The sequence below is a fragment of the Oryctolagus cuniculus genome, chromosome 1 (assembly GCF_051225735.1).
Source record: "Oryctolagus cuniculus isolate XC-2025 breed Fujian yellow rabbit chromosome 1, ASM5122573v1, whole genome shotgun sequence".
In the NCBI taxonomy this organism is placed as follows: domain Eukaryota; kingdom Metazoa; phylum Chordata; class Mammalia; order Lagomorpha; family Leporidae; genus Oryctolagus; species Oryctolagus cuniculus.
The window spans coordinates 129,680,212-129,695,580 of NC_142867.1; the positions used below are offsets into that span (position 1 = coordinate 129,680,212).

The 15,369-nt window shown below is 48.0% G+C and overlaps 1 long non-coding RNA gene across 2 annotated transcripts; it reads left to right on the forward strand.

Annotated features, from left to right (window-relative positions):
- The first annotated feature begins 3,142 nt into the window (after window positions 1-3,142).
- LOC149128621 (uncharacterized) lies at window positions 3,143-14,687 on the forward strand. 2 transcript variants are annotated; one of them, XR_016213416.1, is made up of 4 exons: window positions 3,143-3,396; window positions 11,867-11,918; window positions 12,203-12,371; window positions 13,158-14,687. It is a non-coding gene; the product is annotated as an uncharacterized LOC149128621 (long non-coding RNA). The 2 variants fall into 2 exon arrangements; XR_016213415.1 differs by having other exon boundaries at window positions 13,121-14,682.
- The last annotated feature ends 682 nt before the right edge of the window (window positions 14,688-15,369 follow it).

A 15,369-nucleotide genomic window follows, 5' to 3' on the forward strand; every position in this document is an offset into this window, starting at 1 on the left:
GTAAAAGCTTCTCGAATGTGATTTTATCTTTTAAACACACTCAAGCACAGTGGCTTCCTGCCTGGCTTCCTTCATGCTGATCCCATCTCTTCCTTCTGAATCCTGACCTTTGACAATGGAGTTTTGTTTAAATCACCCGGGCCATGGCGTGAAGTCAGAAGGCTGAACTCGCGGAGGGTCAGCACTCACCAGGCTGTAGGGCCCGGCGGTTTCCCAGGCAGCAGCCGTGATCAAAGGGAGCAAGTAAACGAGTTTCCAGGCTGTGAATCAGAGCTGGAGGCTCAGATTAGTGGATAGATGGGCATACAATTGGAATTAACATTCAGGCTTTCCTTTAAGCATCTCTCAGTCCAGGGTCATTGAATACAGCCTCTCATTGTGTCCAGTTTCTAAGACTCTGAGCGTCTCCCTTTGTAAAGAGTAACCTTTCCAGTTCTATTGTCCTTTATACCGATTTATTCTGGTTTGTGAAAAAAACTTCCATCTTATCTTATAAAACACATTTCAGCCAAGAGCACTGAGCATTTGAGGCCTCATTTGCATAATAAACTGCCCAGAACTGTGCGACTCCATTAAAGAGGCTCTTACAGGACACTTCAAGAGGCAGTTCAATAAGCGTGACTGTCAGGGTGATCGTCACCATCACCAACAGCGTCATGTGCATGCAGCTTCACAGAGACTTTGTCGGCTAGTTAGTTAGTCGGCTAGTTAGTGGAGGTGGAGGCGGGGGTCCGGGCTGAGCCTGTGCAGCCGTGGGTGTGCTTGCTGGACCCTGGCCTTAGCCAGGCCCAGGTCACACATGGAGAGGGAGCTGCAGAGGGTGGTGAGGACACCTGGGCTTGCTTCAGACACACCTGGGTTTGGACTCTGACTCTGACCTTCACCGGGTGTGTGATCACACAGAGCTTTGGTTTTCTCATATCGAGGTGCAGGTTAAAACACCTGCTTTGTGTGTCCATTTGAAGACACAGGTTCATTTGTGCAAAGTCCATCATGGATTTTCTAACACAAAGGCCCCTTCTGATGGAATGGGCATCAGTGGAGATGACTGGTCCCTTTTTCTCTCTGGCAGTGGGAGTGGCCCAGTCCTGGGCTTTGACCACTGGCTACTCTTTCAGATGATGGGAGGTAACACCTGCCAGAGGATGACCAAGGAAATCTCCCACCAGTGACCTTGAACCTAAACATGTACCCCTGACCATATGGCTGACACTCCTGCTTCTGGCCTCATCTCAGGTACACGTAACAACTGATCAGCTGACAGCTTGGTCACCAGGAACGTGGACCACCTACCCTCTGTCTCACCCCAGGCTGAGAACTAGTACAGATTTCAGAGAGGCATCTCAGAAACAGGAAAAGCTCAGCTTAGAGCAAGCTAGATCAGGGGTTGGGATAAATGAGGTCAGGGTTTTGCCAGTCCACAGATGCTCAAAGGGTTTCAGGGAGCTGCTGGATTCACTCCTGCTAGTCAGCACCTGAAGATCCTTTTCCCATCACTCTTTCCTTTGTCCCTCTCAATCCCTCTTTGACAAGATTTGGGTGTCAGTTGAGATAGCCATTAGCAATAATTAATAACAGGAGCTTAGAATTAATGAACGAATATAGTGAAGTTATAGGAAATCATCATCAATAGCCAACAACTTTAACAACCTCCATTTCTACTGGAACCCAGGAGGTCCAGGAGTGAAACTGACAGAAACAAGTCCATGGAAAAAGCTTTCCCAAGAAGGAGAAGGATTGCCAGAGTCTGGGCAAGCCAGGGGGCAGAGGGTATCCTTGGGGCAGTTGCTCCAGTTTCCCCAGCCAGCAGCTCTAGGCTTTTCCCTGTCCTTGTAACACACAGGGAAGAAGGGGGAAAGGGAGGAATTGGAGGGGAAGGAGATGGACAAGGACGATGGGGAGGGGTGGAGGCCCTATCAGACATGTGTAAGGCATAATTGTCGCATCCTGACAGCAGTCCTTGGCATGGTCCTGGGACGTCATTTCTGTGCTATAGATGAAAAATGTAAGGCTCATACAGGTGAGATAACTTATCCAAGACCACACAGCAAGTGTGTGTCCTAACGCCACGTCCCTGTGGCAGGCACTGCAGAGCTCAGTGTTTCATGACGCGGTGGCAGGCTTCACGATGTCTCCCTTTTACCACCTGAGATTGAGCTCCTTGAGGAGGCGTGCATGTCTTCGGGAAGCAGCCCTCCATGTGCGAGGAGCCTCCCTGATTCTGCAGAGGTGAAGGGGATGAGGCAGCAGAGCCTTCAGGGCTCACTGGACGTTGGACAAGCTACAGCTCTCCTGGCCTTCCCTCTCCTCCTTTACCCACATGGATAATTTTATTAACCCAGGCCCTTGCCTTTTACTTAAAATGCATTTTAAACACAGGCATATATACATGCACAACCAGATAAAGCTGATTTGCAAGGTAAGAAAGCAAACACACACACACACACACACACAAGCATAGTTAGAGTGGGCCAGAGACAGAAAGGGGTGGGGGAAGGGAAGTAGGGAGATGGGGACACCTTCAGCACCTTTTCTCATTCCTACAGAAGAGAGAGAGAGAGAGAGAGCGCACCTCTCAACGCCTCCTTTTAATAGGTGATGTGGTACCTGGGAGGTTTATGACACCTCTTTAAAAGTCCTCATATCAGCACGGCAACCCTTCCCAGGATCCCAAGGAATCCTGGAAACAGGGTGTCTGACAGGATAGAATTACGAGGGAAAGGACCTTGTGGCTCCCGACCCCAGCTCAGTTAGCTACCTTATCCCGTATCATCCTATCACCTGCCTTATAATGCAGCCAGTCCCATGGCTGAGAAAGCAAAGATGCCAGGGAACCCTCGGAGGGCAGGGTCCCCAGGGACAGCCCAGACAGCAAGGTGCGATGGCTGGAGCTGAGGAGTTGTTGCGGATAGGGTGTAGGCACAGGCTGGAGATGAGACAGGCACCAGTCCCAAGGAGGCCCCTTAGACTGAGGCCTTTGGTAGAAAGTGGCAGAAAACAAACTGCAGGCAGCTTTAACAAAATAATGGGCCTTTAATTAACTGAGACACCTGAGAAGTCAGACTGCCACCAGGCAGCCCTCCAGGGATGTCTCAGGTGATGGGGCTAACAGGAAACAGCTGCTTCCTCAGAGGCACAATGGACATTTGGAAGGGGAGGTGGAGAAAATGAAAATCAGAAGGAAAAAAAATCAGGAAGAAGAGCACAGGTTCAGAGAAGGCTGACGAGGAAAAGGAAGGAGAGGACTAAGGCAAAAAATAAGAATCAGGAAAGCAAGGAGTTGAAAGACAGGTGACTGCAATGATAGGTAACAGGGAGAGTCAACAGCTGATTGGCAGAACGTGCAAGGATCACATAGGAACTGCAGAGAGAAGAGGTGGGACCCATCTTGACCAGGTATGAATCACTGTACCTTCCGTAGCCTGGGGCCAGGTGGAGTCCAGCCCACACCTGCTCTGCCCTCAGTGGACAGATGAACAGTAGCCGCAGCCCTCATCCCCTCACTCCATCCTGGGCCTGAGCAAGTTCCACCTTCGAGTTTGGCTGAGTCCCCACGTGATGCAGCTAAAGTGAGATGAGTGACCCCATCACTACCCTCCCCTCGGAACAGAGTTACGTTCTCTATTGCTAAGTCACTGGCTTTGTAGTCCATTCACTCTGGGCGGCTACCTGTGTGTGTGCTTGTCCTCAAACAGAACACCAACGCCCTGCACGGCAGGGCCCTGTCCAGCCCCAAACCTTCACTCCTAGACTTTTCTCAGATAAGCCTGGTTGTGGACAGAGTCTTGGATCTCTGATAATGGGAACAATTCTTATCTACTGCATTTAGTTGTAATTCTCTTTCAAAAAAAAAAATCCGTGGGAACAGGGAACCGATGGGGATTTGTGGTATTTATTACACACCATGTGCTGTGTTCTTGCTGTTTATGAATTTTTTTTTTTTTTTTTTGACAGGCAGAGTAGATAGTGAGAGAGAGAGACAGAGAGAAAGGTCCTCCTTTTGCTGTTGGTTCACCCTCCAATGGCTGCCACAGCTGGCGCACCACGCTGATCCGAAGCCAGGAGCCAGGTGCTTCTCCTGGTCTCCCAGGCGGGTGCAGGGCCCAAGCACTTGGGCCATCCTCCACTGCACTCCCTGGCCACAGCAGAGAGCTGGCCTGGAAGAAGGGCAACCAGGAAAGAATCTGGCGCCCCGACCGGGACTAGAACCCCGTGTGCCGGCGCTGCAAGGCGGAGGATTAGCCTAGTGAGCCGCGGCGCCGGCCGCTGTTTATGAACTTTCAAATCCCCTTTATTACCTGCCCGTACTTGCTATTTTTGTTTAGCGGAAGATAAAAACTCCATTGCTTGGGTAAGATTTGGTAGCTGCGACTGTACTGGGCTGATGCTGACTTGAGGTGGACTTCCTTCTTGTTCACCAATGGATACTACAGAGCTCAGACAGCACACTTGACTGTCCGAGGCCACGGAGCAGTGTGAAAGAGAATCGCTGTTCCAATGTGGGCTTTTGTCTGCGGACCAGCAGATGGGAAGGGCTCCTGAGAGATGGGTCCAAGCCCAGGTCCTTTACTGAGTGAGGTTAGACTGAAATAATTCCTTGGGGCCCTGAGGGCTGGGATGTGGCCAGTGAGCACCGTCAGCCCAAGCCCACATGTCGGATTTAGAGCAGAAGTGATTCCCGTGCCTTAGAAAATTGCAGGACCTTATTTATAGATCTTTAGCAAACGATTCTATTTCAGTAACATCTGCAAGACATAGTGTGCTAAAGCAAAACCTATACAGATTCAATGTCTGGAGAGTGTTCAAAAAGTAGTATGAACAATGCGTGAGGGTATTGAAGTTGAAGATCGCAAGATTTGTAGTAATATTTATTTTAATTATTTAAATAAAAAATATTTTCAAGATAAGAAAGACTCCTACTCTATAAAACCCTAGAATTCCTAAGCAGGATTTAAAATTCTGAGCCAAGTTCATCTGTTCTTAACATTTTCTCCCAGCCTAAGATTATTTTGGTAACAATAGATCCAATTCTATTAAAGCTGCTTTACTTCTTAGCACTTAATAGGATGCAAATGTATGTAATTCATTCAGTTATTCACATAATAAGAGTTTCTGCAAAGTATCTTTGCTGCCTAACCTCGGATGTTTTATTAATTATGTTTTCTAAAATTGGAGAAGAAAAATGAATTTTAGCAACTCTGGGAAAAAAAATTGTCTATTCCTTTTTCTGTATCCACATTCTGTTTGGAATGAGTTGCCCTTAGCAATAAACTAAAAATCTGCAGTGTAGCATCAGCTAGAGGGAGGGGTCTGAGAAGCTGGGCTCCTGAGCCCAGGAAAGCCCTGTGGCTAAAAGGGAGATGTGGCCAGAGGTTCTGAGCTCTTTGTTAGCCACCCCTACTCAGAGCCCCTGTCCTGAGAAAAATGGGAAACCACAGGGAGGGGGTTGGATACCAGCAGTCAGGAGATTGTGTGGTGTTCCCACCCTGACCCCAAAGTTGGAAAAGCACTCTATTCCCTTCTTCATCCTCACCCACAGTTCCAAGAGAGAAAGAGGATTTGTATCTTGTATTGTATTTATTTAAATCCTCTTTTCTTGGGGCCGGTACTGTGCATAGCAGGTAAAGCCGCTGCTTGAAGTGTCGACATCCCATATGGGTCCTGGTTCAAGTCCCAGCTGCTCCACTTCCAATCCAGCTCTCTGCTGTGGCCTGGGAAAGCAGTAGAAGATGGCCCAGGTCCTTGGGCCCCTGCACCCACGTGAGATACCCAGAAGAAGCTCCTGGCTCCTGGCTTTGGATTGGCGCACCTTTGGCCATTGCAGCCATCTAGGAAGTAACCCAGCAGATGGAAGGCCTGTCTCTCTGCCTCTGCCTCTCTGTAACTGTACCTCTCAAATAAATACATACAAATCTTTAAAAAATAAATAAACAAATCCTATTTCTCACTACCAAGGCAGCATCTACTCACTATACAAGTGATACTGATATAGGCAGACAGGATAAAATTGATTAGATTTGTGAGCTAGAACCATGCCTTCATCCTGCCCCCTTTCATGATCTCATGCCTGTACCTGACCTAACCTGTACGCACCTGCCAATCTGACTATGTAACCACTCCTCTTTGGAACTGTATAAAAGGCCTACCGTCTTATTCACCCCATGCCTCTTAGTGTGGGGTGGCCTTTTGGCCATCCCTGATGCCTGCTTGCCCCCACCACCCACATGCTCTCCTGCCCACGTGCTTTCTCTCTCCCTTGCAGCCTCCTGTCTACTCCCTGGAAAAACCTGATAAACTTCTAAGTTCCTTCTCCCTCTTATAAAGCCCTCACTTTCCTGTGTATTTCTCTCACTGAATAAATGCTAAAAACTTACCATGTCGCCTAGTTTATTTGAGCTGATATTCAGAATTCTTATTTGAATAGACAGCAAGGACCTGCAATATTAATATTAAAATTATTAATAAAGCTAGACGATATCAATACAAACAGAAGAAAATGCAAATTAATCATAATCCCACCATCCAAAGGAAATCGTTTTTCTAAAATTTTTATTATCTTTTGAAAGATGTGTTTTTTGAAAGGCAGCGTATGAGAGAAGAGACAGATAGAGATAGATAGATACAGAGGGTCTCTTCCATCTGCTGCTTTACTCTACAAATGGCCACAACAATCAAGGCTGGGCTAGACTGGCACCAGGGGCCAGGAGCTCTGTTTGGACCTCTCACATAAGTGGCAGAGCCATGATCTGCTGATTTCCAGGGTGCATTAGGAGGGAGCTGGATCAGAAACAGAGCCCCACCAATATGGGGTGCTGAAGTCACAAGTGTTGGCTTAACCTGCCATGCCACAGTGCTGGCTACAAATTTTCATTTATCTATTTGGAGACAGAAGGACTGAGAAAAAAATATGCACTCCTATCCACTGGTTCACTCTGCAAATGCCTGCAATGGCTGGAACTGGGACAGGCCTAAGCCAGCTGGGAAACCAATCCAGGTTACCTACATGGGTAGCAAGGACTTAATCAGTTAATTCGCCACCACAGGATCCCAGGGTCTGTAAAAGCAGGAAGCTAGTGTCAGGGCAGAGCCATGACTTGAACCAGGGCACTCTGATGTGGGTTGCTGCTGTTCCAACCAGTGTCTAGACCACTAAGACACATGGCTGTCCCGGAAAATAATCTTCAAGAACTCAAGTTTATCAGCATGCCTGAATGTTCCCCTTGGTGGTCAAATAAATTTGGGAAGTATCCATGCTACACTTGCTGAAGATCCTCCTTAACCCAACACTCACTTGTCATAGAATCCACTTTTTATTGCAGCTTAAAAAAATAACCTTTTATTCTGTGAGATATGTATTGAGAATTTTGGAGCTTTTTACTGGCAGCTGCCCTCAAACACCATCCCTTTCAGGCTGGGGGCTTGGCTGTCCCTGTGGAGGACAGAACATGTCTCCAATGGACCTTGTCCTGTTGCAGCTGCCACTTCCCACGACTGCTGCGTATGAGCCCTATCTTCATTGCATCCCTGGTCTCCAGTGCTGTCCCGTGATTACTGTCTCTTTGTTTTATAGCTGCCTCTTTTCTTCATGACATTAATGTCCTTGCCAGTGTCTGGGCACAGTTTTTTTTTTAGAGGAGAAACATCATCCTTTGAATACGATATGCTACTGATGTGAAATGCATGGGGACTCTCTGAATCTTGTCTAAACTGTCTTACACATCTGAGATGCACAACTGAGACATACGCTTTGGAGCCAACTCATTCACCAGTCACCTGGTAGCTCCCGACAGGATAACTCTGGTGGGTCTGCTGTCTTCATGAGGAAAATGATCAGGTTTTTGTAGCACAGGACTGGGTTTCCTGTAGGCAGTCTGTGTGGAACTCCAGCATAGAGTTCCAGAACATTGGGAAACCTTCTCTCGGAAGCAGCTCCTGCACTGAAGCTCCCTGTGGGGCTCCTATGAGATGCCCTTGTGATATCATTCTGCCCCAAACTCGCCAACCTCCCCTCCACATGAGATCTCCAACGGAAACACCTGATTGTGTTAACTTGGCGAGGAAAAGCGAAGTGACATTTTATCATTAACTGGAGCTTTGATTTCAAGCCTCAGAACAGGAGTCCATAAACTAGATTGCACCTAATGGGAAATTTTATGAGTGATTTAAGACACTTTAGAACAGGATGCTGGTCAGTGCTTTCCTTTTCATGTACTCACACCAGACTTCAGAATTTACCGCCCCTGTTACAGACCTCCTCCAGCTTGCAATTAAGGAGCCGGTTTGAGGGAATGCTGCAGGCTCCCCCCTGCTTGTTATCACAGGGCCCGCTGCTGACCCTGGAAACCTGTTCCTCATTGGCCATATTCAGTCGCACACCTACAGCCTGACCTCATACCTGAGATAGGATAGTTGTGTGCCTCCTGAGGTTGCCTTTAAGTTATAATTTACTGGCTCCTGTATCATAAAACTATCCTACTTTGCAATTGTGATTTTCAGTTCCTGAGTGCCTAAGGCAACACTATGCTGCCTCTTGAAACTACCAGAACTACCTCATTGCTGCCTTGCTAAATTTAGGCTATAAAAGTAGGAAAAGACAGGCTGGCACCGCGGCTCAATAGGCTAATCCTCTGCCTGCGGCGCCAGTACACTGGGTTCTAGTCCCAGTTGGGGCGCCAGATTCTGTCCTGGTTGCCCCTCTTCCAGGCCAGCTCTCTGCTGTGGCCCGGGAGTGCAGTGGAGGATGGCCCAAGTGCCTGGGCCCTGCACCCCATGGGAGACCAGGAGAAGCACCTGGCTCCTGGCTTCAGATCAGCGTGGTGCGCTGGCCGCAGCGGCCATTGGAGGGTGAACCAATGGCAAAAGGAAGACCTTTCTCTCTGTCTCTCTCTCTCTCACTGTCCATCTGACTGTCAAAACAAAAAGTAGGAAAAGGCAAAGGATTGGGGCTCAATCCCACATGCATAAATAAACCGTGGGTTTCCTCCTGAAGTCTTAGAGCGCACTACTGGGTTTCTGTGGTCTTTGTCCGTAACACCCCAAGCCAGTAAGAGAATTCTTACCATACCCAGAGGAGATGGAGCACAAGGGGTCATGTGTGTCTGCTATGCCCAGTGCACAATTGGCCAACCTTTGCTGTTGTGTCAGAGAAAGAGAACATTCAGAGAGAAAGCTGTCTGCCTTCTGGGTGCTTCCCCCTGCAGCCACTTGGGCAGAGAAGAGAGAAGAGAGGCCACACTCTTATGCTCTTCCTCTGAAAATGAATCCTAGACAATGTGGTTAGGCATCAATCTAGAATTTACTACACTTGATTCTGTCAGTTATTATTGTTGCCTAACAAATCAAATTTGTCCATGTTAAATAGCAACTATTTTATTTGCTCTTGTATTCTGCGACCCAGGGATCTGAGTGGGCCTTCTCTCTGCTCCACACTGCCCACATCTTCAGTTTAAAATACCAGCAGCCTGAAGATGGCTAAACTGGGAACCCCCTGAAAAATCCCTCACCCACAAGGCAGTTGAAGGTTGTTGTTGGTCCCCCACCACCACCCCCAGACAGAGACTGTGGCCAGAATATTTGCAGGTGGCTTCTGCATGCAGTTGTGTGCTTCTTCATATCCTGGTGACTGGGCTCCAAGAACACATGTCCAAGGGAACCAGGCAGGAGCTGCATCACCTCTCATGTGTTAGCCTCAGAAGTCAAATTGTGTCCCTTTCACTATCCTCTGTTCATCAAGACAGTAACAGAGACCCATGCAGATGCAAGGGGACAATGACAACATCTTTTCTCAGCTGGGTTATCCATGTTATACTGTAGGAAGAGTGTGTGGGATGATAGATGTTACTCTTTTCCACCTTGACTCATCCCTGGGGGCAATAAAATGGGGGGTACATAGAGACGTTGGGGGCAGGATCATGGTAAGGGAGAGAGAAGTGGGAGTTATTTCTCTTAGATGCTAATTGATGCTGGGCTACATATCTGAAATCCACTATTAACATTCCAACTCTTGATTAGAACATGCAGCCTCAAAGACATTATTGAGATTATTGAGCTGTTATTGGATGTTGACTTAAATCTTTGCTCACTCAGATTGTTCAACTGTTATATTTGAAAGCAGTAGGGAGAGGTAAGAATTAAGACAGGGACATCGCTTTTTGTGAAGGGTGTTGGATAGCCTTGGTTTAGACATCCCTGTAGGGCGCATGCTGAGGAAGAGGAAAAAGGAAAGTCCCCATCACAAACTTCTTGCTTCACAGTTTGACCTTGGCCAGTCCTTTGGCTTGGATAAGAATTTTGACCCATTCTGTATGAACATCTTATCAACCCCTGCCTGAAAGTACTTCTCTATTCAGGGTCAAACCTCAACACAAGGCAGTGTGTGTGATGAGTTTGTTCTGTAAGTCTTAAGCTTCAGACTGGGATGGAGGAATAAGGCACTGTTGATGTCCCCTTATCACCGCAAAAATAAAATAATACTAGCATACAGGATAAGTCTAATTATACAACATTATGTAATACATCCAGAAAGTATGAGCGAAATTTTTTCATTGTAGGTGAAAAATGGGTAACTTTTCTAACAATGTAGAAAAATAATTTGAGGTTGACTTTTGGCCTAGCAATAAAGCCACCAGTTGGGACACTTATGTCCCACATCAAAGTACCTGGGTTCAAGTCCCAGCTCCACTACCAGTTTCAGCTTCATGCTAATACATGCCCTGGGAAGTCAAAGTAGTTGGGTCCTGTCACCTGTAAGGGAGACCTAGGTTGCATTTCTGACTCCTGGCTTCGATGTTGGCCCAGCCCAACTTTTGTAGGCATTTGGAGCAGCAAGTATGAGCTCTTCTCTCTCTCTCTCTCTCCCCCTCTCTTTTCCTCTCTCTTACTCCCTCTCCCTCTCTCTCTCTCCCCCTCTTAAACAAATAAATAATTTTTATAGATTTATCTGAAATAAAATGAATCATCTCAGAAAACGCTAATTTAAAATGGGCTGTAATGGTTTTCAGGACAGCTGAGTTTAGGATTCAGTCACTGTGTCATTGTAGCACTGTGATCAAGACTGAAATTCTCTGACCTTGTACAGTCTTGGGGTTGCTGATCCCCAGAATCAAATTTCACAGAAAGACCATCTGGGTTATCAGCGAGCGTGGGTCACATTCCTCACCACTTGCTGTGGTGAGGCTCGGGGCTGGTGATGCTGCAAGTGCTGACCCAGTAGAGGAGGGACCGCATGATTTTGATGTGCATCATAAATCCAATGTTGAGAACCATGGTCTAGAAGCCTGATGCACCAGGTGTGGTCCATGCTCCAGCAGCCAGGCACTCTTTGGGAGCATGTTAGAAATGCCCCCAAAAGTAGTAAGCTCTACTTTAGAGATATACAACTGAAATCTGCACGTTTACCTTTGAGAAGCACCATCTATCAATGTGGGTAGCATTGCATTTGTTGTAAAGCTTTTAAAGATACAGTGGTTGAGCTCCGCTCCAGGCAAATCACATCAGAGCTTCTAGTGTTGCAGGGGCCAGGGCCCTTATGCTTTTTACAAAACTCCAAAGGTCATTACTGGTGCTTTTTACAAAATTCCAAAGGTCATTACTGATTCAGTGAAATGAACCTGTTCTGTGTGAGGAAGCCAGAGGTGTTTAAATTTCCCTATTTTACAAGCTTTTTGAATTACAGCTCTGAGAGTCCCCTGAGCTTGATGGAGACCATGTAACCAACATGATTCCCAAAAGGACAGTGGAAGAGACAGTGATGTGTTAGCTGCAGGGTTGGGCAGTCTTGCCTGGTGGGTTCTGTGAGAGGCTGAATACTCATGGGTTTTTCTTGTTGAGTTTAATTAAGATATTCATGGATTTTGTGTTTTAATAGCTGCTGCTTTCCACCTCTGGAGCATCTACAGTCATGTCAGCAGTCTTGCCTGGTGAGTTCTGTGAGAGGCTGGATACTCACGGGTTTTACCTGTTGAGTTTAATTAAGATATTAGTGGATTTTGTATTTTAATACCTGCTTCTTTCCACCTCTGGAGCATCTACATCATGCATCTACAGAGCTGCAAATATGTCCATTGAGACACTTGATATAGCCATGTCAATCAAAAGAGCTGCAGAGACTGAGCCATGGTAGTGAATAACATTTCAGCATGCGAAGCTTTGAATTCACAGAGTATGGTTTGGTTGTGAAATAATGGTTCTTTTTTTCATGCAGGATGGGATACTGCATTAGGTGGGGGAACTGCTGGGGCTGCACTAAACTACTGAACAAACCCAAGGAATGAGATTTGGACTCCATAAGGGAAGAAAGCAGAAGGGGACTGGTACAGGAGGAAGAAGGCACTGGAGATCGCCTGTCCCCTGGAATGATATGGGCACAACAGGTGAGAAGAAACTTCTGGGAGCTCCACTAAATGACAGTGCGTGCTAAAGGACCATATGGTGAGGGTGAAGATAAAAAGCTCCGTATAAATGCCAAATCCAGCCTACCATAAACCATAATGGTCTTGTTTCTTCCATAGATACTTAGAATAAATCATATAGAAGGTCTTTATAAAGAAGTAAGCAAACTTGATAATTTTGAAAATATTTGGTCAGATATTTTCTTTTTCTTTATATGGCAAGTATAAGTTACTGAATTGGGTGCAGGGGCCCAAGGACTCAGGCCATCTTCTACTGCTTTCCCAGGCCATAGCAGAGAGCTGTATCGGAAGTGGAGCAGCCAGGACTTGAACCAGCACCCATATGAGATGCTGGCACTTCAGGTGGCAGCTTTACCCGCTATGCCACATTAGCTTTACCCTCGCCCCATTAGCTCTTTCTCTTTTCTGCCACCAGCTGCATTGATGCCAGTTATCTGTCACCTGGGTGTGAGAATAGCCAACATCACGTAGTATGCCAACCACCCTCCCTTACCAGCACTCCTGCTTCCCTCCAGCCCCTGACACCCATGCACACACAGCTCACACTCACCACATATGCTCACACACATACACACACCACACACACACCATGCTACACTCACACTCACGCTCCTGATCTTTAAAACTTGTGCTAGGTGATGAGTCTGCTCATTACCCATCTGCAGCATCCTGTGACATTTGTTTAACCACAATGTCTTCTCTTGTTCTAGAAGTCTCAGGCAGTCATGGCCCCTCCTGTTCCTCCAGGCTCGTTCATTGCACCATCACCATTGCTCAGTTGCCAGGATGCCTCCCGCATCTTCTGCACCTGCTGTACCCTGCCACAGCCCCTGTTGGCGGAAGACCTGCGCCCCAATCCAGCACCTTGTCTATTCTCCACGACACCTCTGCCATTTACAACTGGCCCTCTGTTCAGTCTTTTACAGTCTGCATCATCCACGGTCCATACGCTCTGCATTCAGTGAGTGCTCGTCACTTAGTACCCGAGGTCTCTATGTACCGGAGATGGTGGAGTGGGGGGGGAGGGTGAATATGCACCGACACAATGAGGCAGAGGGAGCGGGGGACAACACTCACACACTGACCCCTAAGCCTGCCAGGTGCCTAATTCCCTGGGTGACTTTGGGCAAATCACTGTCCCTCCCTGAACCCAGCTTCCTCCCTTGTGTGTAAAAGGCTCAGATAAGATACATTTATTGCCATGAATTCTGGAAACATAAAAAGGCTCCACTTCCTGGGACCTTTGGTTTGGATGCCTCATGTTCACAGGGACTTGTGAGGTTCGCCCACTGGTTCTCCCTCCTTTGGCGTAAATAGAGTCTTAGAGCTCACTTGCTGGAGACTGCACAGTGTGTACAGTGGTGGTCCTGGAGTTGCATAATAGTCTGCATTTAAATAGCTTGTCTACTGTACCTTGAAAACCCACTGAATCCTTATTCTCATCAGTGCAGGAGTTTCTGTGGATTAAAAGTGTAGCCAAGTGATATATCTGTGCCTCTATTTCCCTTTGGGACACCAGCGATCACCTGAACTCGGCATCATGCCCGTGTGAAATATGGCCAGCAGTGAAGTGAGGGGGAGGGGAGTGGATGCGTCACACATTAGCTGTGACCCTTGGGGTCTGGAGGCTGTGGTGTACAGGTGAATCAAGAGACTGGGCACTCACTCGCGTCTGATCCCACACGCAGGGAGCCATCTCAGTATTCTGTTGGCTTCCCAGGGAGCAGCATTCTGTGGCCGCAGTCTGAGCGCCAGGCCACGCCTGTGCCAGGTGACAGAGATGAAGGACATTTCTGTAAAGTTGGCCAGGGCAGAAGATGTGGAAGCCAAGGCAGCTGCAATGGGTGTCATGATCAGGCATGAAGAGAAGTTGTTTGATAGCAGCCCTTGTATTCCTTTCTGGCTCCCAAATGAGCAGAAAGTGACGAGGATGAAGTGGCAAACTGGAGCAGTGCCGGAGGCGTGGCCTGCGGTTTCCTTGCCTGACGCCACGGAGAGCTTTGTCAGGCACAGCACTCTCTGTGAGCTCCGCAGATCAGTCAGCCATCCCTCACAGAGAGGCACAGCTGCCAGCCAGAGGCTCCCCACGGCTCTGACTGAGCAGCCCTCTTAACATCCCTCTACCCTCTCTTACTCTTGAGGTGCTTCAATGCTGACCTTAGCTCCCCTCCCTGGCCCAGCCACAGCAGATGGGGAAGAAGCAGCAGCGCGAGCCTCCCTCTCCCACGTGGCTACAGATGGTGGTGACAGGACAGTGAGACAGTCAGAGGCTCAAGGCAGCAGTGAGAGGGGCAGTGAGGGAGAGGGAGGGGACAGTAGCAGACAGGGTGCCAGGGGTGAAGAGGGAGAGAGGAGAATAAAGGGGGGATGAGACCAGTTCTCACAGAATGAATTGCATACCCTTACAAAACTGGCTCAAAAAAGGTAAATTCAGGGTTAGTGATGTTTGAGACAGGAACATTCACCAGCCTCAGCCACACAGCAATGCATGCAGAACCCACAGATACACAGGACGCTCACTCCTCTCTCCCCTATAGCTCAGCAGATCAAATCAGGTTACTTCCTCCCGATGAGCAGATTTCATCAGGACTTGATGCTCATTGTACTTGTGATCTGAGCACTGTCACTGTTTCTCTGTTCGGCTGTGCCGTGGGGTTCCAGTGAGAGCAGCTCCAGTCAGGCCAGGTGTAGCGAGCACAGCCCTGCCTTCCTCTCCCCCGGCTGGCCATTGCCCTGGGCCTTGTCCCCCGTAACCCAGCACCAGCACCCTGTGTCAAGCACCTCAGGATGCTCAGAATGGGAACACCCTGTTGCTCATGGTGAGGCTTCCTCATTGCTCTATGGGCTTCCAGTCCTTGCCATTTTCTTGAAATCCTGTTCTGCAAAGCTGCCACTTCTGAGGACAGACACACTTGGCGTCTGTGCCTAGGTAACCCTCATGCCTTTGATTCCCAAAGGC